At 37.6% G+C, this 25,171-nt stretch overlaps 1 protein-coding gene and 1 non-coding gene across 2 annotated transcripts in view; both read left to right on the top strand.

The window, feature by feature from the left end:
• Positions 1-25,171, top strand: part of DCC (DCC netrin 1 receptor) — a 1,159,181-nt gene that overhangs the window by 787,843 nt on the left and 346,167 nt on the right. The gene's annotated exons all lie outside the window — the stretch shown is intronic.
• TRNAS-AGA (transfer RNA serine (anticodon AGA)) lies at positions 13,339-13,414 on the top strand. Its single transcript has one exon. It is a non-coding gene; the product is annotated as a tRNA-Ser (tRNA).

The following is a 25,171-nucleotide window of genomic DNA, read 5'->3' as shown; positions in this document are numbered from 1 at the left end:
CAGTTACTTCACATTTTTGGAGCCAATGAAACTGTTTCAAGTTTTTGTTGTTAATATGTTTCTGACATAACTCAATATTGGTAATGAAACCAAATATCTTTGCTTTTGCATGGACAAGAGTTTTATTTGTTCCTTGAAGTTGCTTATTTAATATATTTAGTTTTTCAAAGATATCGGCTAAATAACTCACAAATGCTTTACCATCTATTGTTAACAGATACTTCATTTCAGGTTTGTCACTTAAAAAAATCACTAAGAGTATCAAACAGTTCCATAAATCTTTTCAAACAGTTTCCTTTAGATAGCCATCTGACTTCAGTATGAAGTAAAAGTCTCACATGGTCTTCATTTTGTTCTTCACAAAATAGCTTGAAAAGACGCTCACATTTGGCACTAGCTTTAATAGCATTAACACACTTTATTACTGTATGTAATACTTCATTCAGAACAGGCGAGATGTTTTTAGCTACCAAGTTTTCCCTATGAGTAACACAATGCACAAGAATCATTTCTGGATTCGCATCTTTCATCAATTTTAAGCAGCCATTTTTCTTGCCCATCATATTGGGAGCACCATCTGCAGCACAAGATGTTATATTTTTCATTGGTATATCATTGACATCTAAGTAGTTTTTTTAGCTTATTATATATATATCTTTGGAGGTAGTGGTGCTTTCTAATCTTTTACAGAACAACATTTCTTCAGCAAAATGTCCTTTATCAATATATCTTACGTAAGTTATCAATACTGCCTCACTGTCTCTCAAAGTTGATTCATCCATTTGCAAGGAGAATTTTCTTGTTTTCAGCTTTTCAATAAATTGTTTTTCAATATCCTCACTCATTTCGTCTATTCTTCTGCTAACAGTATTGTCACTGAGTGGCATAGCTTTTACATCTTTGTCATCTTTTTCAAGAACTGTTTTAAGAAATGCTGATATTGGCGGTTTTATTAAATTCTCTCCTATAGTGTGATTTTCTCCAGTTTTAGTGATGAATAAAGAAATTGGATAACTAGCCTCAAGAACACGATTATTAGTTGAAGTATGAGCAGTAAATAGAGACTTTAATGTTGTTCTTTTTTCAAAATTTTTCTTTAAAGTTTTAAAGTAACTCAAATCTGAATTAATATGAGCACTATGTTTCACCTTCAAATGCGCTTCAAGATGACCTAGTTTTATTGATTTGTTGGTCAAGCATTGCTGGCATAAAAGACAAAAAGGAATCCTCTCATCGTGAACAGCGGGTATGAACCCGAATTTTAAATATTCCTCCTCCGAATATTGACGAGTTTTTTTTCTTGCTTGCACCACTCATTTTACTATGGGCTATAAGAAATAAAAATAAGATCAATTGAAAACTAATATTAAAATATGTGTTAAAATATATTCAATGTGACATAGAGTAAATGTATACTAAAATTCATATTTATTTAAATGTATATAACACATTTACTACACTACCACCGCAAATGAAAAGGTATCTATATTTTTTCCACTTGACAAAATTTTCTGGAAAGTTATGCTTCTAAAATTAAAATTGAAATGCATGCACTATTATAGCCCCAATAATATTTATAAAATATTAGTGCTTTCTAGCCCCAATGCAAGAAGTACTTAATAAGGAGTTTAATATTGATAAAAATAAAATCAAATACTTACCAATTATATCTATGCAATATATATATGTATATTTATTAAATCAATGAGCTTTTACAACAGTTTTGACTGACACTTATTTCAAATGAACACCAACTGAATGATGTGAAACACTACAGAAGTTGTGATGGGCCAATTAGGTGAGAATAACTGCGTTGTTTAGCGAGTTTTTAAAACATCCGGGGTTCCCCGCGGCAGACGGCACACTCCGCGGTGAACCCAGGACGAAGTTTACTTGACGACGCCAGTCACCCAGTTGATATTTTGGTCTCGTCAAACGAAATTATACTTAATAATTATTTACCGCAATTATTTAAGAATTGCATTTTTTGTTAAATTTGGCACCGATATCTAGCATTGCACTTAAATGGCCAGGGGCGAAAGAGTTAAAGTCACGTCAAGTCCATTTTCAAATTGCCCCCCTTAACTATCGACTTGCCCCCCTGTGGGGCGTGGGCCCCACATTGGGAAACACTGGATTACACTGTACTTAAGGCTTGAGGGTGATCAAATAGAGGAAAACTGTAGTATTTGCTGATGAAGAGAAAATTTAGTCTTTCTGAAGAGCTAAATCTATTGGGGTTACTTAGTCAGTTCATTTTCAAAAATGCTTAAAAGACTGCTCCAGAAAATGACACAAAGGAACTTCAGAACTTCAGACTGGAGGGTGGTACCCAACCTCTCTTATCACCAGAAAGGTTTTGAGGGTAAAGTTCAAACAAAGGATATATTCACCTTTTTAAATGTAAATGAACTGCACCATCAACATAATTTTCTTGTCCTGCTTTTGAAAAACATAAAAATAAGTACAATCACGGTTTTTCTTTAACCTCTCAAGAAGGGCTTTGAAAACCCATAATTACAGAAATTACTAAGGAAAAATAACTAATAAATACTGTTGGAAAAGAATATTCAAAGACTTAAGGATTGCTAGGCCAAATAGCTTATTTTTAGACCATGTCTTGGAAGAGTGCTAAAGTTGTTACTCACTAAGGAAGATAAAGGTGAGTTATAAATTAAGAGTACTGGAAACAATAGGAAGGATAAGAGCTGACAAGTTATTGACATTGCAGGAGGCAACCAAGGCAGGATGTGCCTAAAATGACACTTTGGTGATTTGGCTGCATGTGTAGTTGTTGATGTGGATCATTAGAGGGAAAAGTCCCATGTATCAATCAACATATATAATCTAGAATCTATGACACACTAGTCACTGGGTAGGCTAGAGAGAAATATAAACACACTGAAGATTTTAAAAAAGATTAGTTTGTTGTGGAGATATATTCAAATAAAAGAGATCTCATAAAGGATAGACAGCAAGTTCCAATTAAGTCATACAAATAATAAGCACCATCTTAGTTCAAAAGAGACAGAGTGAGTCCCAGGTAGATGGAAAATTGGGTTTGCACTGGAGAAACAGAATTTGCCATTAGTCTTAAAAAGTAAATCAGAATGACTCAAAATAGATGAGCCAAACTTTGTAGCCTGTAAAGGAGCTTGGAAAACATGGGGTCATTGTCTCCAAGTTAACAACCTTATATTTTGGCTGAGATAATGATTTATGGAGTTCATCATTATTTAGCAGATAGCATATTTTCAGATGCTTTTATAGTGAAAGTATGTCTCCTTGCTCAATTTATGCACTTAATCTGATCACAGGCTGCCAACTTTCAGTACTTTGACAGATGGAGACAATGTTAGATTTGATTTTTGTACAGATATTTTTCAATACGTAAATTTCCCATGGAGATCTGGAATGCAGGGAGGCTAACCAGCAGTGTGATGACAAGGAAAGCATTCACGATTTGTGGTATTGACCAATTTCTGGGATATAAATACTTTCACCATGGCCAATTTCAATCTATTACCTTGAGGTTACTGAATCCTGACTGGGGAATAGTTGAGCACAATTAACTGCCCTGAGCCCAGCATAAGCTCGCTCCAGCACACTGCTGAGCAAGTAGACTTTCCTGTCCTAGCCAGTGAGACGTGGGCAGAAGTGACATTCAACATTTAGTCTTCCTGTCTCCGTTCTAATCTTCACTTGGTCTTCCCATCATTCTTCCTTTCCAGGTAGATGGCTCTGATGACAACATTATAAAAGTCAGAGAGACTTTATCCTAATATGTATCTTGTTCATTTAGGCTGTCAGATGTCATTTAGTTTGTTATAGAGAGCCGCAGTGCTATGTTGCCTGAGCAGACATGTGGCAGAGATGTGAGGGGCAAAGGAGCTGGGCGTCGGGACCTGCAGCACCACGCAGATACTGTGTGGCTTCTCTTAGGAACTCGCTTCTGATTCTGACACCAGTTTGTCACTCCAGAGTTCCTCTTCTGAAAATAGGAAAGTAATTCCAGAGTCCTCCACTGATTTACAATTACAGAACTCTGAAGGCTATGCTAAGGCCACATTATTTATGTGATACTTCCTTTGATGGGTCTGGGGGAAACCTTTTTGAGCTGTTCACAAGCCACACGTACCTGCGCCATAGGGAGGCATCCCAGTCCTAGGCTTCACCAAATTAGGCATTTCTCCAGGACTATTTGAACAAAGTAATTAAACAGTGAGTGAGACCATCAGTCAAGCAAGGTACAGTACTCATCTACTATTAAGGAAGTACCAACTTTCTTCCACTAAATATCCATATTTGTGAGTATTTAATAGTCCTCTTAGCTATCACGTGGCATTTATCATTTCCCTGCTCTCTGCATTGGCTGCCACTGCAGTGTCAGCCACCACATCTGACAGAGGCTGTGCCATAGTACAGGTGCCCCCATCAGTCTTGTTGATGCCCAGGAGGGCCCTAGGAAGACCCAGATGGCTTCAAAGTCATTCCAGGTTGGTGTAAAGTCATCCACACTAATATGACTGAACTAGAAAGCCCAGCGGTCATACAAAATGACTGCTATTCTAGATATTATAAATTGTAATTAAAATGATTTGTGCAAAGGTGTCTGCTAATTCAAACTGAATTACCCAGGGCAGGCAGCGAGGACGCCCCTTTGCTTACTGCCCCACAGGGTTTCCCCCTTCTACTTGCTTAATTGTTTAAAGTAGAGTGCAATGAAGGAAACCACTGGCGGTACATTTCTTAAGAGCCACCGCTAGCTCAATAAATAAAGGTGATTTAAATAATAAAATGTTAATTCACATGTCAAAGATCTCTTTGTACACAACATTTCTTGTGTAGATCTTTCCATCATTTTTAAGCTTGCCTTGCAGAGGACCATCAATTATTTTTAATTTTACATCCGTTCTTTCACGAACTCTTGAACAGGCAACATAAAGTTGACCATGTCCAAATGCAGGCTCAGGTAAAAAAAAATGCCAACACGCTTAAGCGTTTGGCCCTGAGACTTATTGATGGTCATAGCAAAGGCAAGTTTTACAGGAAATTGTCTACGTCTCAATTGAAACGGCAACCCTATTTGAGATGGAGCCAATTTAATTCTTTTTGCGTTTCGGTCAGCATTACTCTGTCACTTTTTGCATTTCTCTCCTGCCTTTGTTCAAGGGACTCATTTTGTCGAGACAGGCTTTTTTGTCTTGCATCTGAGGCAAGCCTTGTTTCTCTATGCTCATCAGTCTCATTTTGCCGAGAAAGACGCATTTGCTCTGCGACTGAAGCAAGCCTTGTCTTTCTCTGCTCAGTGGTTTCTTTTTGTCGAGAAAGCCGTTTTTGTGCAGCTTTAGCTCCTTTTCTCTCCTCTTCAGTGCTGTATTTTCTAGGAGGCATTCTTTAAAGAAATTACGTTAAGACATAGTTTTTATGTAAAACAGATGATTGCCAATGCAAACAAATGTTCACCTTCCCCCTGACCTGCTCAATTTGCATTCAGCCTTAAATTGTTTCAAAAGCAGATGATTGCCAATGCAAACAAATGTTCACCTTCCCCCTGACCCGCTCAATTTGCGTTCAGCCATGGCAACTTCACCCCATTGGCTAGTACAGTTATGCAAGCAACCAATAAGCTATCGGTGACAAACAGACACTTAAGCCGCATATAATAAAGATATAATGCAATTGCTGTAAACTGACAATATCCCTGAGACTTTCGTGAAAAACCCAAGTACTATTTTAGTTATTTTTCTTCTCTTTTGCCGAGAACCCTTTTTGTGGGATTCAGCAAGGAGCCCACAGAGCTGGCTGAGTCCTGTGTGTAACGAACTCTTCACCTCTTCTGTTCTGAAATACTTTCCTGGAATTACGCATGTGTGCTCTGCTCTTTCCCTGGGGATGTCATTCCTTCTCTGGGATTTTCATCCACTACTCAGTCAGATCACCCCCCTTTTTCCTAAGCCACACATTTTATAAACAGCATGGGAGAGATGCGAGAAAAAGCAATCCCTGGTGCATTAGCTGTAGCTTGTCTTCAATCTCTTCCCTCTCACTGTGCACAGTGAACAGAGGGCATTTTGGTTTGAAACTCACTGCCCTAAAAGATTTGTCTGAGTCTCCAAAACTCCTCAGATAGGAAAGCATTCATTCAAGAGAAGTCTAGGTAAAGCCAGGGGCCAGGGCCAGGGTTGCAGCCATAATCCCAGTGATGAATAGCTGGGGAGGCCATAGGAGAATAAAATTTAGAGATACTGAGATCAGGAATGAACGTGAGTTGAAATGTCATGAATGGTTGAGCGGAAAGGCCATAAATATTGTCAGAGAACCGGAGACCATTTTTTAACGAAGCACCAGGTAGGTGAATGGAGTTGGGCAGGGTGGTAGGTATGAGCTGTTTAAATTATTTACTGTCAGCTGGTCATACTCATGTTGTGCAATAAGACAAGGTAGGCTCTTCTCTCCTTAGAGTGCCTGCGTTTTAAAGATGTATCTATAGTGAATGACACTTTGCTGTATTTCAGTTTTGATAAAACAGCATATGTGTTAACGAGGCAAAGATATATTAAATATCTTTATGGATAGTCAGTCTCAATAAAGCAGGACTACATTTAATTATAGTCATTTAGTGATGACTTTTCTACTTTAATTATAGTTTTATATAATCTAAGCATGATTTAGCTGAATAATAATGAAGCACCATTTATATGCTAAGTATGAAGATGGGTTTGAACCCCATATGCTTATGAATTAGTTTCTCAATCAGAATATACAAACACATAACTAATATATATATATATGTATGTATATATGTGCTTTTTAAGAGTATTGCATTACTAGAGTATCATACTGTTCTTCAATATGCACAAAATTTATTTGCAGGTCATTGCAGATACAGAGACCTACAAAGCTATGTTGAGTGACACAGTTTTTTATACACAAATCTGGATTTTATTTAGCCTATTGGGAGGTCAGAACCCAAGGACCCAATGAATGGTTTATCTCTTAGTTCAGAATTTGACTCTGGAGTGGGAAGACTGTAGTTAAAAGAAACTAATTTTTGACATTTTTTGGAGTGTTATTTTCTTATACTGATTTACATACTTTGTGTATTTACTTAAAGATATCAAAGGAAAGCTATAACAAACCCAGTTTCTCAATCCATGGCTAGATTGAGAAACTAGCCATGGGGCTTGCAAAAGCAGAAGGACATTCCCCATCCGTGGACTCAGGTGATGTTTGAAAACATCAGAGACAGAACTGGAGATCCTGTTTCCCACTCCCTGACAGCTTATTCTGCCTCTTTCACACCATTCTCTTCACAGTTGTAGCCCCTCAGAGTCCCTCTGGGGCATTGTATTAGGTTGTTTGTGGTTTCGTGGTTGGGTCTCATAAGAAAAACAACACCAGGGAACCATAATTTTAGAAACTCTCATTCATTTGTTCTTGATCATTGAAGACATGTTTGTGTCTGTTCACCAGGCATGTTCCCTAAAACTCTGCTTCTTGGCGTACTCAGATCACGGAAGCAAAAAGTAACGCATTGTTTCAGTTCCTAGAGTTGAAATTCAGTGGTAGGGGGGTATTTGGGGGAGGCTTCTTCCAAAGATGGTATAATCTGGCAATCTTACACTCATAAAATGGGGGTTGGGGAGAGATGAAATAAGAACTTGTGAGGTCAGGATTCATCATAACAATATATTTTCATTCAGGTTTGTGGATTAAGGATCATAGGGCTAGAATATCTGCTTTAAAATCATGTTTATTTTATGAAGAAAAAATAATAATGTATTTTATTATTATATCGCTCTTTCCTCTTATATTGCTCTTTCCAAATCTGGGTAAAATTCTCTAGGATTGTAGGAATTATTTTTTTGTGAGACTCACTAGCATTTCTTAATGAATTCATTCTCTTCTGTTGCGGTTACAATTGGACATACTTCCACCTAGGGCTGAGAACTGCTTTTGGCTGGGCAAGATTTTGTGGTTTTCTTTACTCCCCAAATGTTTCCAAGTCTTTTGCATTTCTTTATGTTTTTTTTCTTTTCATTTTGGTTTACATAACTACGGTGAGAAAATAGTATTCATCAATGCAAAGATAGCTGACTGGAACAACAGACTTTCATTTCCTGAGGGAACACTTGAGGGTGCTTGAATTGTTCTCAATCTTTGAGGCATGTCTTTACACCATATTTCTGCTTGACTAATTGATTATGACAGGTGTTACCCAAGCTCTGCCGTTCAGGCTGGCTTGATGCTAAGACAAAGGCAGAGAGAGCAGTCTCATTTGATGAAATAGAGAGGCTATGCATGTGCATTTTCTTACTGATTTCTCTAGTATGTGATGTTAGTTAATTGCTGAGGGCCACGTAAGAAGTCAGTATGACCATATTTTCAATGGATTTTTCCCCTTATAAACATGATCTGTGATTTGTTCCTTTTGAGGCAAATAGAAATTGAAATCTCTATGGTTCTAAGATATACATAAGCACAGGAGTGATGAATATCATAAACCTATAAGGAGTCAACTCCCTATAATACATACATGAATGTGTTTGTGTGAGGAGAGATGGGATTTGTCATTGTCATGCTGTAAGTTGTAGTCATTATGCCAAAAGAGAGATTTCGGAGATATTGAATTTTAAGTGTACTGCATTTTCAGTCTCACAACATGATGAAAAAATTCAGAGGATACCCATTATACTGAGTAAAATAAGCCAGACATAAGAAGAATGTACGTAGAAGTTCACATATAAAATTCTTAAAAATGCAAATTGAATCTGGAGTGACAGAAAGCAGATCACAGGTTTAACAGGAGGTAGCACAATAGATTCCTGCAAAGGGGCAGAGGAAACTTTTGGGGTTGATGGATAAGATTCATTTCTTGATACTGGTGGTAATTTTGTGGCTTTTTCGGTCAGAACTCATCAAGTTATGTATTTTAAAGGAATACAGGTCATTGAACAGAAATAATACCTCAGCAAAGATGTTTTTAAAAAATGAGATCTATACCTCATCAGTTAAACACTATATGGAAAGTTACCATAGATTTACCTTGTCTCTAAGAGTATTAAATCATTTGTGCATATAAACAAAAACTTCGTATTGCTCCAGTATACTCTTAACGAGGGATTGAATTGATACTAATCATGGTATATGTTGAATGTTCAGGATACAAAGGGCTATTCTGAAGACAATGAAGATTTCCTCCTCCGGGCTTAATAATTTCTACTTTTGCAGAAAGACGAGAGCAGTACTGATCTTTTGAAAGTTTCTCATATTGACCTACATGACAGGCTGTTGTATTAGCTTTTTATTACTGCATAACAGGTTACCACAGACTTAGCAACTTACATGATATAGATTTATTATCTTGCAGTTTCCTTGAGTCTGCAATCCAAACTTAGCTTTGGCGAGTCCTCTGCTTCAGGATCTTGCCAGGTTACAAGCCAGGTGTTGGTCAGAGTTGAGGTATTATCAGACCCTTGACCGGGGAATGACCTCTCTAAGCTCCTAGGCTGTTGGCAGAATTTTTGTGCCTGTGGATATTGGAATATGGTCTCCCTTTTTTATTAGCCATTATCCAATGGCCACCTTTGGATCATAGAGGCCACCCATAGTTCCCTGCCATCTGGCCCATTCCATCGGTGGTTTAGAACATGGCAGCACACGTCTCCAAGGCCAGCAGAGGTTGTCCTGTCAGTCTGCTAAGACAAGCTTTATAAACTTACCTGATCATGAGAACGAATACTTCATTACCTTTGCCATGTAGTGTAAAAGAGTGCTTGTCCCATCAACTTTGCCACTTTCTGTTGACTAGAAGTCCCACTACACTCAGGGGAAGTACATTTCCCTTAGGTCACTTGGATTTCCTTACGTATGTATATTCATAGTTATTTGATAGAAGGCTCCTAAAATGAATGATTCTTTAATAATGTATTTAAATATATAAGTATATTTTAAAGTAAACTTATAAACAGATATTTTAAAACAATTTCAGCAATGTATGATCTGATTTTAAATAACAGGATTTTTAGTAATTTTAAAACTTGATTTAATTTATATTGTTTTGGTTTATAGACAAAATCCTTGGACCATAGCTCTTGTGTGTCAAATCAGGCATATCTGTACAGACTGCATCTGGCCATGAAAGAGTTAATGTATCTCTCTGAAGTTGTCAATTTCCTTCCTCCTCATCAGTCAATAAGGCCTGTAATTTGCAAAATAAATCCTCATTCTTGAATAGTGACTAAATAAAACAAAACTGAGTAGTTTAACAATTAGCTATTTAATTATCTTCTGGTTACCTACTGTTCATAAAATCAAAAGCATAATATAACGTAGATCATAATATTGGTTACAGATGTCAGCTTCCTCCTTTCTTTCTGAAGAAAAGGTGTTAATGAATTACTCCAGACTGATTTCTGACATAATTTCCAGGATTGTACAATATATCATTCCATATTTTTGCCAGCAAATTAGCATCTGTGATTCATACAGTAGTGGCTTTTCTAATTTTATCATGTACTAAATACATGTTGGTTAGGTTTTCAAAATAACAGGTGGCTCTACACCTTCTAGACAGAAAAGAATTTATAGTCCTGTCGTTGAATTGGTGAATATTTTAAAGATGACACTAACGATATGTGTGTGGGCTTACAACAAAATATAACTGCAACTCTGACAAACTCCTAAATACTGCAAAAGCATCAATAATTTCAACTTGAGAAATATGATTTTTAATCATTTTAGGCCCCTTCTCTCTATCTAACATATTCCTTTCATGACAAGTACACAACACTCAGCACGTGATATTCATTATCTAATACCAAGAAGGCAGCCATAGATTGTGTCAGTAGAGGTTGTTTACAATGTTCTCTGTGCTTGTGCATCCTTTATGGTATCATTGCAGCCAACACCTTAGGCTTGTGGATATTTTCTGACTATTTATTAGTGACCTTGAAAGCATTACTGAACTACCCAAAGCCTCTCATGATGTGAAATTACAGTAGAACTCACTAAATGTGCATGGACTAATTTGCACAATACCTGACACATAGGGATCATTCAAAAACCAGTAATGATACAATTTCTTATCAGAATAAACCACTGCTGGCCAGAGTCTGTGTCTTTTTAAGCCTACACTACTCCCCTGAGGCCAGCCTCTCAGGGGACAAAATGCAACAGAGTGCCTTTCTAATTTCTAAATTTTACATTTATTTTTATTTATGCAACTTTTTATTGATTTTAATTTATTGTGTTTACATAGATTCTAGTGTCACCCGAATGCATACCCCCCACCCCCGTGTTCCCCTCAACATCTCCTTTGCCTCCCTCCCCATAGCACCCTCTCCCCTTCCCTTTAGCTTTATCCCATCCTCTCATCCCCTTTCCCTCTGTCCTCTTTTCCTCTGGTCCCTTTGATCCCTCCTCTGTCTCAATTCTGTTCCTCAGTTCACATTGTTCATTGGATTCCTCAAATGAGTGAGGTCATATGATATCTTCTTTTTCTGCCTGGCTTATTTCACTTAACATAATAGTTACCCAACTTTCTTCTGGGATCAGGAAGTCATTTGGGTTCACTCTACCCAAGTGAAAGAACCAGTGGGAATTTTTGTTTTTATATTTGTCTTTAAAATTAGGAAATATTGGTTACCAGTGTGAGGGGAGTAACCAGGGGAAAATATACAGTGATGGAAAATGATTTGACTTCGGGTGATGGCCACACAACACAATCAACAGTTAAAATTTTATAAAAAAATGGAAAGTTGGGAAATAAGAACAAAGGAAGATTAAAGTATTTGTCTAAAGCAGTGTACTGTTGAAATAGGAATTGAGGGCACCATCTCATGATTTAATTCCTAGCTATGGTTGTTTTTTTCTTTTGGACATCTCCTTTATGTAACAGAAGCTTATGGTGTGCTTCTTATGATTCAAGCATTCTCATATGTGTTTTATAAAAATGTTTACTCAATTGACCATCAAGACAGTCTTAGGGAGTAGGGAATAGCAGCCTATTACCCACAGAGGATAGGTGAGAAAACAGAGGCCCAAGGTGGTAAACTACTTGCATGGGAACATTTACCTAGTATTTGGCAGAAGCAGTCTGGCTCTGGAATCTATATTTAACTACTGCCTTATGCTGCCTTTCTTTCTCAGATGTGACTTGTTTCTTTCCTCCAGGTCAAAAACACATCAAGTAACTGCCAGTCGCCACCTCCTTTGATCACTAGAACTTCTATCTCTTTAACATATTGAATCGGTCACCGGGAAAGAGACAAATAAAGAATGTGAGCTCCAAGAAGGCAGAGGGTTCTCTTATTTACTGCTTTCTCATCTTCTAGAACAGTGCCTGCTGCATGGGAGGTGCTTAGCAAAGTACTTTGAATGAATAAATGATCAGATGAATAGATAAATGAATGGATAAGTCCATGAGTTAAATATGCACCTTGTTTTGAGGTAGCATTTAGTCCCCGAAGATAGACCATAATGCAGATGAATAAAAGGTTTTATGCCTTTTTATTCCTTTCAGATTGTTCAAAAAAGCTTTCTGTATATAACATTATGCCAATCTGGGTGAAACAGATTTACTCAGTTTTAAAATTTATATTAGAAAAACATATGCTAAAGTCTAAATTAAACAAACTTTTATCTTCATGGCTCAGTCTCAACCCAGAATTAATTTGGTAGAGCTGAAAATGAATTCTTTCACAGAAATGATCTTGCCATATTTTAGCATGACTTTTCCATATGGGTGGCATTTTTATTAGAGGACTCTGAGAATCAGAATTAGGAATGGAGTGGGGAGACTGTTGCCTGTGCCTTTGTTTTAAATATACCCCTGATATAGCTAAATTTAAAGAGATCAGAAACATGCTGAGGTGAATATAAAGGACTTAGTAGACAAGTTTTTATTTCCTTATCATTATGGAAAGTAATGGTATTTTTTTTTTTTTTTTCATTTTTCTGAAGCTGGAAACAGGGAGAGACAGTCAGACTCCCGCATGCGCCCAACCGGGATCCACCCGGCACGCCCACCAGGGGCGACGCTCTGCCCACCAGGGGGCGATGCTCTGCCCATCCTGGGTGTCGCCATGTTGCGACCAGAGCCACTCTAGCGCCTGAGGCAGAGGCCACAGAGCCATCCCCAGCGCCTGGGCTATCTTTGCTCCAGTGGAGCCTTGGCTGCGGGAGGGGAAGAGAGAGACAGAGAGGAAGGCGCGGCGGAGGGGTGGAGAAGCAAATGGGCGCTTCTCCTGTGTGCCCTGGCCGGGAATAGTAATGGTATTTTTATATTTTAAAAACTGTGGGCCATTCTCTGTCTCCTTTAAAAAGGAGGCAGAGGCCCTGGCCGGTTGGCTCAGTGGTAGAGTGTCAGCCTAGAGTGCAGGAGTCCCGGGTTTGATTCCCGGCCAGGGCACACAGGAGAAGCGCCCATCTGCTTCTCCACCCCTCCCCCTCTCCTTCCTCTCTGCCTCTCTCTTCCCCTCCTGAAGCCAAGGCTCCATTGGAGCAAAGTTGGCCCGGGTGCTGAGGATGGCTCTGTGGCCTCTGCCTCAGGTGCTAGAATGGCTCTGGTTGCAACAGAGTGACGCTCCAGATGGGCAGAGCATCACCCCCTGGTGGGCATGCCGGGTGGGTCCTGGCCGGATGCATGCAGAGTCTGTCTAACTGCCTCCCGGTTTCCAACTTCAGAAAAATACAAAAAAATAATAATAAAGAAATAAAATAAAATAAAAATAAAAAGGAGGCAGAGGTAGATATACGTATTCAAGAAGGGAAACTAATATAATCAAGAGGGGCACATGGATTTTCATGTAAAGAACAATATGTGCTAAATAGAAGGAGGAAGAAATATCCATGTGTGTTGATGGAGGGGGTTGGGTTTATGCTCTAAGACTGTAAAGTCAAGGCCTGAGAAAGGAATTTTATCAAAGTGTGTAAAACCAAGACAGATATAAAATGTAACCACTGACTTATTCAACAAATCCCAGTATACTACAGCCCAAGAATCTACTCAGAATTTAGAAGTGGTTCTTTTAGCTTCAGTTATAAATATATTTCATAGCAGATAATGAATTCAGAGTGAAAACAGCACAGGAAGCTCCCTAATAAGTCATTAAGATAACTTATGAGATTTTTAACACATATCCAAAATTCTGCAATTGGTATTGTACGGGTGAGTCAAACGCATATACAGCGTGGTCCCTGGTGAAGCCTCCATTAGGAAAACACCTGCCAGTCTCATTGATTATTGAGTTAATAAGTATTACTTCCTCTAGATTGGGTTATTATGGAGACAAATTATGATGAAAGTGCCCAGTGACTTATATTTTCTGTTTTTAATGGGATAAAAATAGTGAAATGATTTTAATACAGGACATGATAAAGTAAAAAAAGACAAGTAGGCATAGGTAGATATCCTTAAAAAGAAAAAAGGAAAAACAAAACATAAAACAAAAAGTAGGCATGTTTCTGAGCCAATATACATGAAGCAAAAGGTAGATAAAAGCAAGTCTGATGTGAAATTCAAAATCATTTATCATAGTGCTAATAGAAAAGAGAAATAATCTTGGAGGATAAAGAAGCTGAAGTCATTTTCAAGATGGCTGTATAGGTTTGCTGGAATCGTTGCCACATATAGAGGGTGCATACACTTATGTGGAAGTTCTTCCTAGATTTTTATTGATCTGTGACATTCTTACCTGAACTGGCATGATCTGTGCTCTGTCAGTTTGCAGGAGCACTATTTTAACTGCCTAGATTTTATGGATTCTTCTGGTTATTTAATCCTTTTCTCTGAGTCACTGGGATGTAAATAGTTGCTTCAGTAAATTTTACCCTGTGTTCTTCTAGCCTTCCCTCAGCTGCTTGGTCTGCTCTGTTTCCTCCTCTCCAGAATTAGGCATTTACAAATAGTGAAGCTTTCCGTTCATAATTTTTAAATTTTATTGGCCTGGTTATGATTATTTCTCTCTCTCTCTCTCTCTCTTTTTTCTTTACCATCTTTGATGGCATTTCTGGTCTCTCTCAGGGAGGCATCTAGAATAATACCAAGTCACCCAAGGCATGTTCATGTGTTGTAAAACCATGTCCAACTGCTTACCTGGGACTCTCCTCATGCTACAGACAACCTTGGTGATTATCCAGGCCCATGATTTCTGGAAATCCATCATGCCAGCCTCAGCAAAACTGTCCATATTGTCACCTTTAATTTTACTAGCTAGTAGTTGCTATGAAAGTTGAAAAATGGAATGAAACAAGAATCTAGTTGGAATCCAATGCATTACTCCTCATGATGAAATACAGAGTGAACACACAGCTAGACTGGCAGCAGGTGATACAAAAGCATTAGCATGAATCATAAATGCTCCAGATGGATGGCACTTCCCAGATGGATGGTTGCGGTCTGACTGCTTTCTCTCTCAGGCCTGTGTTCGGAAGTCAGGGTGGTGCGTGACCCTTTTTAACCCTCCACGATTAATCTTTTCACACTAGCTGATAGATGTTAGTTATGACCAAGAATCCTAAAACATGATACTGTTTCTTTTTTTTTTTTTTCTGATTCTTCACTCAGAATAAAATGGTGCACTACTAATAGATAAGCATCCCCTATCACTTGCTGTGACTCAGCTCTTTAAAGAACACCAGAGCTAAAAGCAATAGGGTTGACCTATAAACTATAATTAGAGCAAGCTACAGGTTCTTCCCCCCTTTTGTAAATAAATGATTTCTTTTTATTTTGGAGTAATTTTGGATTTACAGCAAAGCTGTAAAGATATTACAGATCTCCAGTATACCAGTTTCCTATATAGTTAATATCTCCCATTACCATGGTGTGTTTGTCAAAACTAAGAAACCAACATTGGTACATTACTGTGAACCAGACTCTAAACATTATTTGGATTTCGCCAGTTTTACGTTAATATTATTTTCCTGTCTCAGGCTCCAATGCAGTGGACTACCTGAGATTTAGTTGTCATGTTTTACTGATCTTCTTCTGGGACAATTTCTGTCTTTCCTTGTTTTTCTTGATCTTGACTGTCTTGAAGAGTATTGGCCAATTATCATATAGACTGTCTTCCAATCTGTGTTTATATAAAGCTTTCTTTATACTTTAGATCAGAATTATGGGTTTGGGGAAAGAATACCATGGAGGTCAAGTACTCTACTTCCCTTCCTGCCACACAGTGTCAGGGATATGTGATAGCCACATGAAATCACTGGGAATGATAGCCTACACTACTTGGTTAAGTAGCTAACATCTGCCAGGGTTTTACAATGAAATTACTGTTTATCCTCTCCAAATTCTTTTCTTAGGAAGCAAGGTACTAATTCTAGCCTACTTTGTGCCTCCTGACTTCTCAATAACTCTCTAAGACCTGCCCTGATTCTATCACATTCTCTTTTAATTCTTTAATACATGTCTAGATAGTTGTAGGGCACAATATGGTCGTGCGCTGCTGCCTGTGTGGGAGGACCTCCCCCATTGGGAGCACAGGTTGACAATAAAACCTTTCCAGTGCTCATCTTACCTGTTCCTCATCTGGACCCAAGAGAATTAGAGCCTGGAAGAGGTCATTTACAGGTTTGGATTATGACATAGCTGGGTGACACAGAAAGCAGAAAATGTCCATGTCTAATTCATCTTGGTGTTTTGTTTGTTTTACTTTCTAGTCATCCTAAAGTGAATTTAGTTGAATATTGTACTGTAATCTCTTTGCAGACACAACTCTAGCTGGGAAAAACTAGAGGCCAGAGTTAGTTAACTTTCATAACCATATCTCAATGCATATTACAAAGTAGCTTCAGAATCCCGAACTACATATTAGTAATTTAAAAGTGTTTCAGTATGTGTGGCATGAAACTCTGAACCCTTTACAGATAATTTTTTTTCTTGTCAAAATATTTACTTGTGAATATAGAACATTATTTACTCTTCGCTTTACATAACCAAAGGTGTGAAAATGTTGGCTTCCTTTTCATTTGAAGGTTAAAAAAAATTTTTTCCCCTGCATTCTTGAAAGTAAAGGTCACAGTACTTTGTATTTTTAAGTCAACATCATTATAATAAAATAATTTTTGGTGAAATTAATAACCACTCTGGAGAGAAGATAACAATAAGAATTTTCAAATATATCAAAAAAGATGTTGCATATACTGAAACTCTTTTCCCATATTTCATAACACTGCCTTTGTCTCTTTTCTTCAGTTAATTTAATTGATTTGTGACATCTATTTGAATATTAAGAAAGTTAATCCTTTGCGGTATTATTAAGAATATTGTTTTACTTTGTTATTTTTTATTTTGATCTCATTTTTCATAGTTTTCCATTCAGAAATTCAGACTTAAATGCAGTCATATTTTTGATATGTTTCTCTGTGGACTTTGTTTTTTGTCATAGTCTCAGAACTGCATAATATATAATATTTCCCTTTGTTTTTCTTGAGCAGTTTTCAGGTTCTTCCTCCCTCCCTCCCTCCCTCCCTCCCTCCCTCCCTTCCTCCCTCCCTCCCTCCCTTCCTTTCTTCCTTCCTTCCTTTCTCTCTCTCTCTCTCTTTCTTTCTTCCTTTCTTTCTTTCTTCCTCTCTTTCTTCAAGATCTGTGTCTATGCACTCTATTCTAGACTACTGTTTGGCTCTGACCCTCTTCGCAATAATAGTGCAGAGAAATTCTAAGCATCTCATCAGGTATTGCACAGAGAGTAAGTGACAGATCTTGTCTTGAATGCAAGAAGCCCGTGACCTTTCAACTGCTGTCAGAGCTGCCTGTTGTTTGGTGGAGATTATTAGATATTTTTTTTAGTATGGATTTTCATCCTAACAATATTGGAGCTTCCTATGAAAGGGCAATCCATGTTTTTGCTTAAAATAGAAAATGCTGATGTTTATGAAGATGGTAAAGGCAGAGGCTGATACCATTTGTTTTCCTCTATATTTTTTAGATCCTGTCTGTAACTGAACTCAAAGCACTTTATGGTTATCATCTGCTATCTTGTGTGTCTTTGTGATCATGTAGAAGGAGAGAAATGTTCATATAATATTTGGGGGAAATATAGAAATAGTAAGCATTATAATAAGGTTATATAATCAATCAGGAATGAGTCTTACATAGAATTCTAGTGTTTTATCCTCCTAATTCCAAACTTTTCAGTGTCATATTATCTTTCAAGCCAGCTATGCCCCCTGAACTGGTTAGTGAAGTTGCCATTCGGTTTTAAATTCTGTCCCAAATTTGGATGAATCAGTTTTGGAGGAAAAGGAGAAAAAGAAACAAATAGAAAAAAGAGGAAAGGAGACAGAAATGAAAGATATTGTTACTTCCTAACATAATAGAACTTGAGCAGTAGAGAGCTTAGAGATTAACCTATCTGCACCCTAAAAGGTTTTTGCCCAGCTACTAAATGAGAGAGGATATAGCTCATCTCATAATTGCCTCCCATAAAAATATACCATCCATCAGACCCCTTTTTTGATCTGGATGTGCATATACATAGTGTAAAAACATACTTTTGCTTTAGCTAAAAGGGTGACCAGGAGTCAAACTTAAAATAGATTCATTTATTATGGTAGGTGAACACCTGTATTCTATGTTTCAGAATTATACATGCTGTATGTTATATTTTGAATTATTCTATACATTTACCAAGTGTAATTCAAATTGATAAGGGTCATCAGTTAAATCAACACAAATAATAATTTTTAAAAAAGTAAACAAGATTTAAAAAGAAAAAAAACCCTATCCTTTCTGTAGGAATTAATATTGTTCTATTTAGAGTGACCAAGCAGAATACTGGCATTTGAGGCCCAGCCAGTTTATGATTATATAATGTCTTTATTACCCAATCGATCATCTCTGTTAATTATTCTGTTTGTCTGCTTAATGGCTTTGAAGTATGAGTCCTAGGTTCAGGCCAATAAGCCTCTTTTATGGTTTACAGCTTTACTCTCATTTTCTTTACTGCAGTACATCAAAAACAGAAAAAAGATGAGCTTACATGACTGATTACTCTCAGCTGTGGTTTCAAGTTCTTCATGTTCATCATTTTACTTCCCATAAAGAATAGAATTGGGCTCTCTCTCTCTCTCTCTCTCTCTTTGTTTCTCTTCCCCTCTCTCCTTCTCTCTCACTTTCTCCCCAGTGTATATAGGCCTAGAAGGACAAACTTAAAATAAAACAGGGATCTAAGGAAGCATCCTTCATACACAGTCTATGCCCCCTGTTGCTGGGCAGTGGCTTTCAGCATTGATATTAACCTCTGCTTGTGTAAACATATACAAAGATATATAATTGGAACAAGTAATAATTTATCTTAGTTTTATATCCTCTTATATCCTTTTTATTTTGTTTCCCTTAATCTGTCTTGGTGGCTGTAAAATTCAAGGATAACTATCTAAGGTTTAGAGCCAAGGGTGTTGCACATGATGCTTAATAAAGTTCCGTGTCCTTCTGATGTAAGCCTGGCCGGAGGTGGCTCCTCACACACCTAGCTGTCCTCCTGTGTGTCAGAAACAGTGTTTGGCCAACTTGTCATTCAGAAACCCTGGTTCTCAGAGACATCTCAAAACACTGAAACTGGCGTACCCTGGCAATAAGCATTCCCACAGCTACACATACTGTACCCTTAAATACATGAATTCACATTTTATTTTAAATCCCATGGACAGAGTTGGAAATTTGCGACTAGTAGAACTCACTGAGCCATCAAATGTAATTAGAACTTTTTTTTCCACTAGGGATCCCCAGACTATATAAGTGGTTCTAAAGAGAATCTACATTATTAAAGAGAGTAGCTTACACCTTTAGTTTATATTATCTTCAACTTACCTTTGAGTTCCTTTTTGAGAAATTCAGTTACTTAACAACAAAAAAAAAATTAGACTTTGCAGCACTGATTCTATTACTTTTTATAGCAACACAGCTTGTCAGCTGTTTTGCTTTGTTAGTGTCTTACTACCAAAGAAAATTACACGGAGATGCACTGCTACTTCAAGCCTGCCATGCTGATCTGTATCAGTCATGCATGTGCTCTTTGGATGTTCCGCACAGCCACGGAAGAGGGTTGCATGGCATCCCGGGACAGAGCACCATATGGCTGGGGTGAGGTGAGCGATGATAAAGGCACATGACAGGTGGGAGGAGAGATGTCACTGCTTGTCAGTCTCTCTCCCTAGAGGAAGCTCTGGTGACAGGGGCATGATTGAAATGGCACATTTGGGGTCCCTGGGCATGGAGAACATATAAACAATGACTAGGAATTCAAAGACATAAACTCAAGGGAAATGATGGGAACAAAGGGGCCTAGGGTTTTGGTAGAAGCATAGTCATCCTGCAGTTGCTGAAAGACGCCAAGAAGAGACATTGATGGGAGAGGTGATAAAAGGTGGCCTCACAAAGCCTTGGAATAATGACAGTTGGAAAGGGTACAATGGTTAGGAAGAAAATACAGAGAAAAGAAAGAGACCTGAAATGAAGTAAATTCTTATAGAAGCAGGCATGTGGGATGATGAAAAGGGCAAACAAAGGGCGACATTTTCTCTACCACCTGATAAAGGAAACAAGGACCAAGCTTAAAGAAGGCACCTTTGTGCCCAGATTCTCCCCAAAGCCTTTCCAGTAGGTCTTCTGGGTTTCCAGCAGGCATCATGACACTCACTGATCCTGCAAAGACAGACTCTGCTCTCTGGATCTATAGATAGACAAAAAATAATAACCACTTATTGAATATAAATCATATGCTAGTTACTGTTTGAATCCCTTAAAATCCATTTCTCATCATCCCTTAACCCTGCATGTGAAATATTGTAGATCAATTTTTAATGGAGAAAGTAGGCTCAGAGAAGCTAAATAACTCTCCAAGTCACTTAGTCACAAAGTGTCAGAAAAGGTATCCAACATCCAACATCCCCTCTATTTAATTGCTGTTTTTTAGTCAAATCCATCTATTTACATAAATGAGGGACTAGACACTTCCCCAGGCTGCCTATGGTTCTTGTTTCATCTTGGATAAGCTCTTTAAGAGGTACTTTCCAAGGTAAAGAAAAAGAAAATAAAGAAATCATTAAAGGTATACAATGTATGCTATCATATACATACAATGTACAGATTTGAATATAAAAGCATTTCTACATACACATACACACACATGTTGATTGACCAGTTTACCAAATTTTTTTTCATTGTGTCTTTTGAAAAGACTTCATAATCTGAAGGAAATAGATGCCTCTGCTGATATGATAATATTGCCCAGAATGGGTTTTTTATCTTATGCCTGTGTATGGCCATGGGTAACATTTCTTAGCATACAACTTTGACCAGCTTTTCCTTGTACACTCAGCTCAACCCACACCAGCATTTCTGGCTTTCTTTTTTTAAAATTTTCTCAATAAAAGCATCATTTCTCTCAGGAACTATTCCCATCTAAACACAGCTTCGACATTGTTTAGTCAGTGCATGGTTGGATTTCCAGGACATTTTCCCTTCTTCATTTGATCAAAAATGAAATATTCACACCCCATACCTACACTCCTCCTTGGAACTTTCCTCTGAGTTTAGATTTGAAATTTACATGTAATTTATTAGCAGAGTATTAATTATTAGCACAACCAGCTTGCAATAATAGCTCAGGCCCTTCCCCATACATATTCTCAAATACCCATTTCAGAGAGTACTGACAGGGAATTTTCTAGTCCACATCTAATCATTATAATTCACAAACTTGCGAAGGCTTTCATCTTGCTAACACTGCAAGAATGCATTGGCTGCCTGGGATGTGACTAAATACAGTGTGCTAGGTTTGGGAGTGAGAGTAGTCAACGGATTAGACTTGGTTCCTCCTTTTACAGAGCGTATACCGTATATCCCCATGTATGAGACACACCCTTTTCTGAAAAATTTAGGGTCTAAAAACTGGGTGCATCTTATACAGTAGTTATACATTTTTTTCTTTGCATTTTCCGCTCTTTTGCCCTTGTTTTGCGCTCATTGTTGAGACCTGATTCGTCATCAGACACAGATGAGGACAAGCTAATGGATGGGAGGTTTGACAGTGATGAGAAGTTGTATGAATTTTATGATGAATAAAACTTGAGTTCAATAACTTTAGGTAATACATATATTTTCAAATTTGAGGCCCCAAAATTAAGGTGTGTCTTATTCATGAGGAAATATGATAATTTGGTACAGGGTACCCCAAAGTGACTAGAATATTGCAGTGCAAGACAGTAAGTATCCTGAGGGGACACTTACCTTGGTCCTGTGAAAGCCTGGAATGGAGGGAGAATGGAGGGGCCTGAGCCAAGTGGGGATCAGGAAGGTGACAGCTAAACTGAGATCTGAAGGCGAGGGCAGCAGTGTGGTTGGAGCTCCAGCTCAGGTTGCTGCAGTTGGTGTAACTGAGGTGAATGTGTGAGGTCTTCATGGGACTCAGCGAGTTCAGTGTGGAGAGCTGAACAGGAGCAAGGAAACAGGTCTGCAACGAAAGCCTTTGGAGCTCCTCAAGCCCAGCTCACCACCTCCAGAGACCTTCAATGGGATTTTTCTCAGGCTACCCAGCTCAAGACAGCTGGGGAAGCAGAGCTGGAATGGAGGAGCAATGTTGGAGGTGGGAGGACATAGGTCCTTGAGGCAACGCAGGGGCAGGAAGAATTATAAAAGCTAGCTCTTTCCTCAGAATTTGGAAACGGATTAAAATAGACTGTCTCACAGTGCCTTGCATGTAATAACCCCTCCACAAATATTGAATGGATTCATAATTGAATACATAAATTTATTTTACCAAAGAAAATTTATACCCGTTTAATTCAATTTCATAGCATGAGTATTATGATGATTTAGAAAATGATACATTAAATAGGTTTCTAGTAACAAAATAGAAATAGCTTAGTGAAAAAGTGGGTTTCTAAACAACTACTCTACCAAAAATTTAGAATGAAACTCGTTTATAAGTAATAGACTGTCTCAAAATTTACAATTGTCTAACAATTTAGTTCTCTATTCTCTCAGGGCAAAATACATGGTTTAAAAATAAATAATTCAACCCTAGTCTGTTGGCTCAGTGGTAGGGCATCAGCCCAGCGTATAGATATCTCAGGTTTGATTCCTGGTCAGGGCACACAGAAGCAACCATTTGCTTCTCCACCCCTTCCCCTACTTGTCCTCCTGCAGCCATGACTCAATTAGTTGGAGTGCATTGGCCCTGGGCAATGAGGATAACTCTGTGGAGCCTCTGCCTCAGGCAATAAAAATAGCTCTGTTGAAAGCAGGGTCCCAGATGGGCAGAGCATCGGCCTTAGGTGGAAGTTGCCAGGTGAATCTGGTCAGGGTGCATGTGGGAGTCTACCTCCCCTCCTCTCACCTGGAAAAAGAAAAATAAATAAATAAATAAATAATTGTTCAAGCATAACATTATGAGCTTGTTAGATACTAATTCAATAGATTATTTAAGATTATGATTCAATGAGATATTGAAGTTTATTGACATCTATCTCATATTGATTTTAAAAGAAGTATAGTTTCAAATCACTATTTTTTAAAAATTAAAAATGAAAAATTTTTTTACTTTTACTAAGGTCCTTAATACTCCAGCTCAAAAGCCATGATTCTTTGAATTTTGAACATAACATAAATCTTTATAAAGAGATATTATCATTTGTTATTTTTCAACCCAATACAGCCAAGCTTATTTTTGGTAAGGTAGTAAAATTACTTTTTAAATTATAAAAACTTTAACTATAGTTTTAATTATATCTGCATCTCTACTACATTAAAAGCTAGAGTTTGATGACAAGGGAACACCAACAAGAAAAACATCCCCAAAGGAAAATAAACAGATGTTTGCTCCTAGGACAATTAGATGTTCCTATTATTTCACTGATGTTTATATTTTATTTTAATTAATTTATATTTTATTTTAATTAAACCTTCAAGATAATAAGGAGATACAGCAAATAAAGCATCTAGTTGATCTGGTGGCTACATTTATAGTATTTTAGTTAAGACAGAGAATGACAGGGTAAAAATACATCTATTGGGTGTTTGATGTTTAATGCAAATTAAATATTTTTGTGATTTTACAAATACATTTTATCATCCTTTATATGCCTCATAGGAGAGTAGGCTGGGCACTGTTAAAAAAAACACAGAGGAAAATTAATGTCCAGAAACACTGTACAGCAAAAATCTGACAGAAAAAGAAAATGTCTCTAGTATCTGGAGAGAATGTGGCTTTATAGAAAATTAACCCAATAATGTAATTGTTAACAAAACTATTGCAATGGCACCATTAAAATGTTGTGTTAGTTTTTAGTTTCAAAACTTATCTATTATTTGCATTTATATTTTTTTCAGAAATCACCTACTTTTCTGGATTTTGCTATAATACAATGTTTTAAATAGAAGTTCTTAAAAAAATGAAAAGACTGTTATAGTCTGGCAAATTTGCCTCTTCTTCTCCATGACAACAGATAAAGAAGCTGTAACCATGGCAACAGTAATGGGCCAGACAGATTAGGGCCAGACTGGAGATTAGGCCTCCAAGAGCAAAGAAAAGAAGTCCTGATTGGTTCCTTATTGAGACCTTCTGTGAAGACAAGTTACTGTTGAGAGAAAGCAGGGAGGATTAGTAAGAACAAAATTAATTTCCCTATATAAAGTGAGAAGCCATTCCTTTGTTAAAAATGTGTCCCGTCCTTTTCATAGAATGATTGTTTAAATTGAAGTAAAGAGTCCGTGATTAATTCTATTGAGCTTTATCTGGGCTATGTGGTTGCAGACCAGCCTGTGAGAGACACTCCAGAGCCTGGAGGGAAGAACTTCAGTGTGAGGAGCCCCTTGCTCTCTGGGGCAGCCCCCGAGGGGTGGACAACCCAGCTCACGTTAAAAGTGATACCCTCTATAAATGAGGTGCTTTGGGCAGAAAGGGACTTGAAAATTTCACTCCTGTTCTCTTACAATTTATTTTCTAACTTTTTGAAAATTCTCCAAAGATTTTTCAGTGTCATCATGGATCACCTTTTGTGTTTAAAAAAAAAAAAATCTTTTGTAAAAAAAAGAAAGAAAGAAAAGAAAGTCCAGTAAAAATCCCATTTTCTTGAAACTGACAAAATGTATACATGTTACGTTTTCAGAAAATGTGTTATGATTTTACACTGGTGCATTGCTTAGCAGATATTTGTT

This window comes from Saccopteryx bilineata, chromosome 11, assembly GCF_036850765.1.
Source record: "Saccopteryx bilineata isolate mSacBil1 chromosome 11, mSacBil1_pri_phased_curated, whole genome shotgun sequence".
NCBI lineage: Eukaryota > Metazoa > Chordata > Mammalia > Chiroptera > Emballonuridae > Saccopteryx > Saccopteryx bilineata.
The sequence above is the reverse complement of the archived record's forward strand: the minus strand, read 5'-3'. Positions and strand labels throughout refer to the sequence as shown.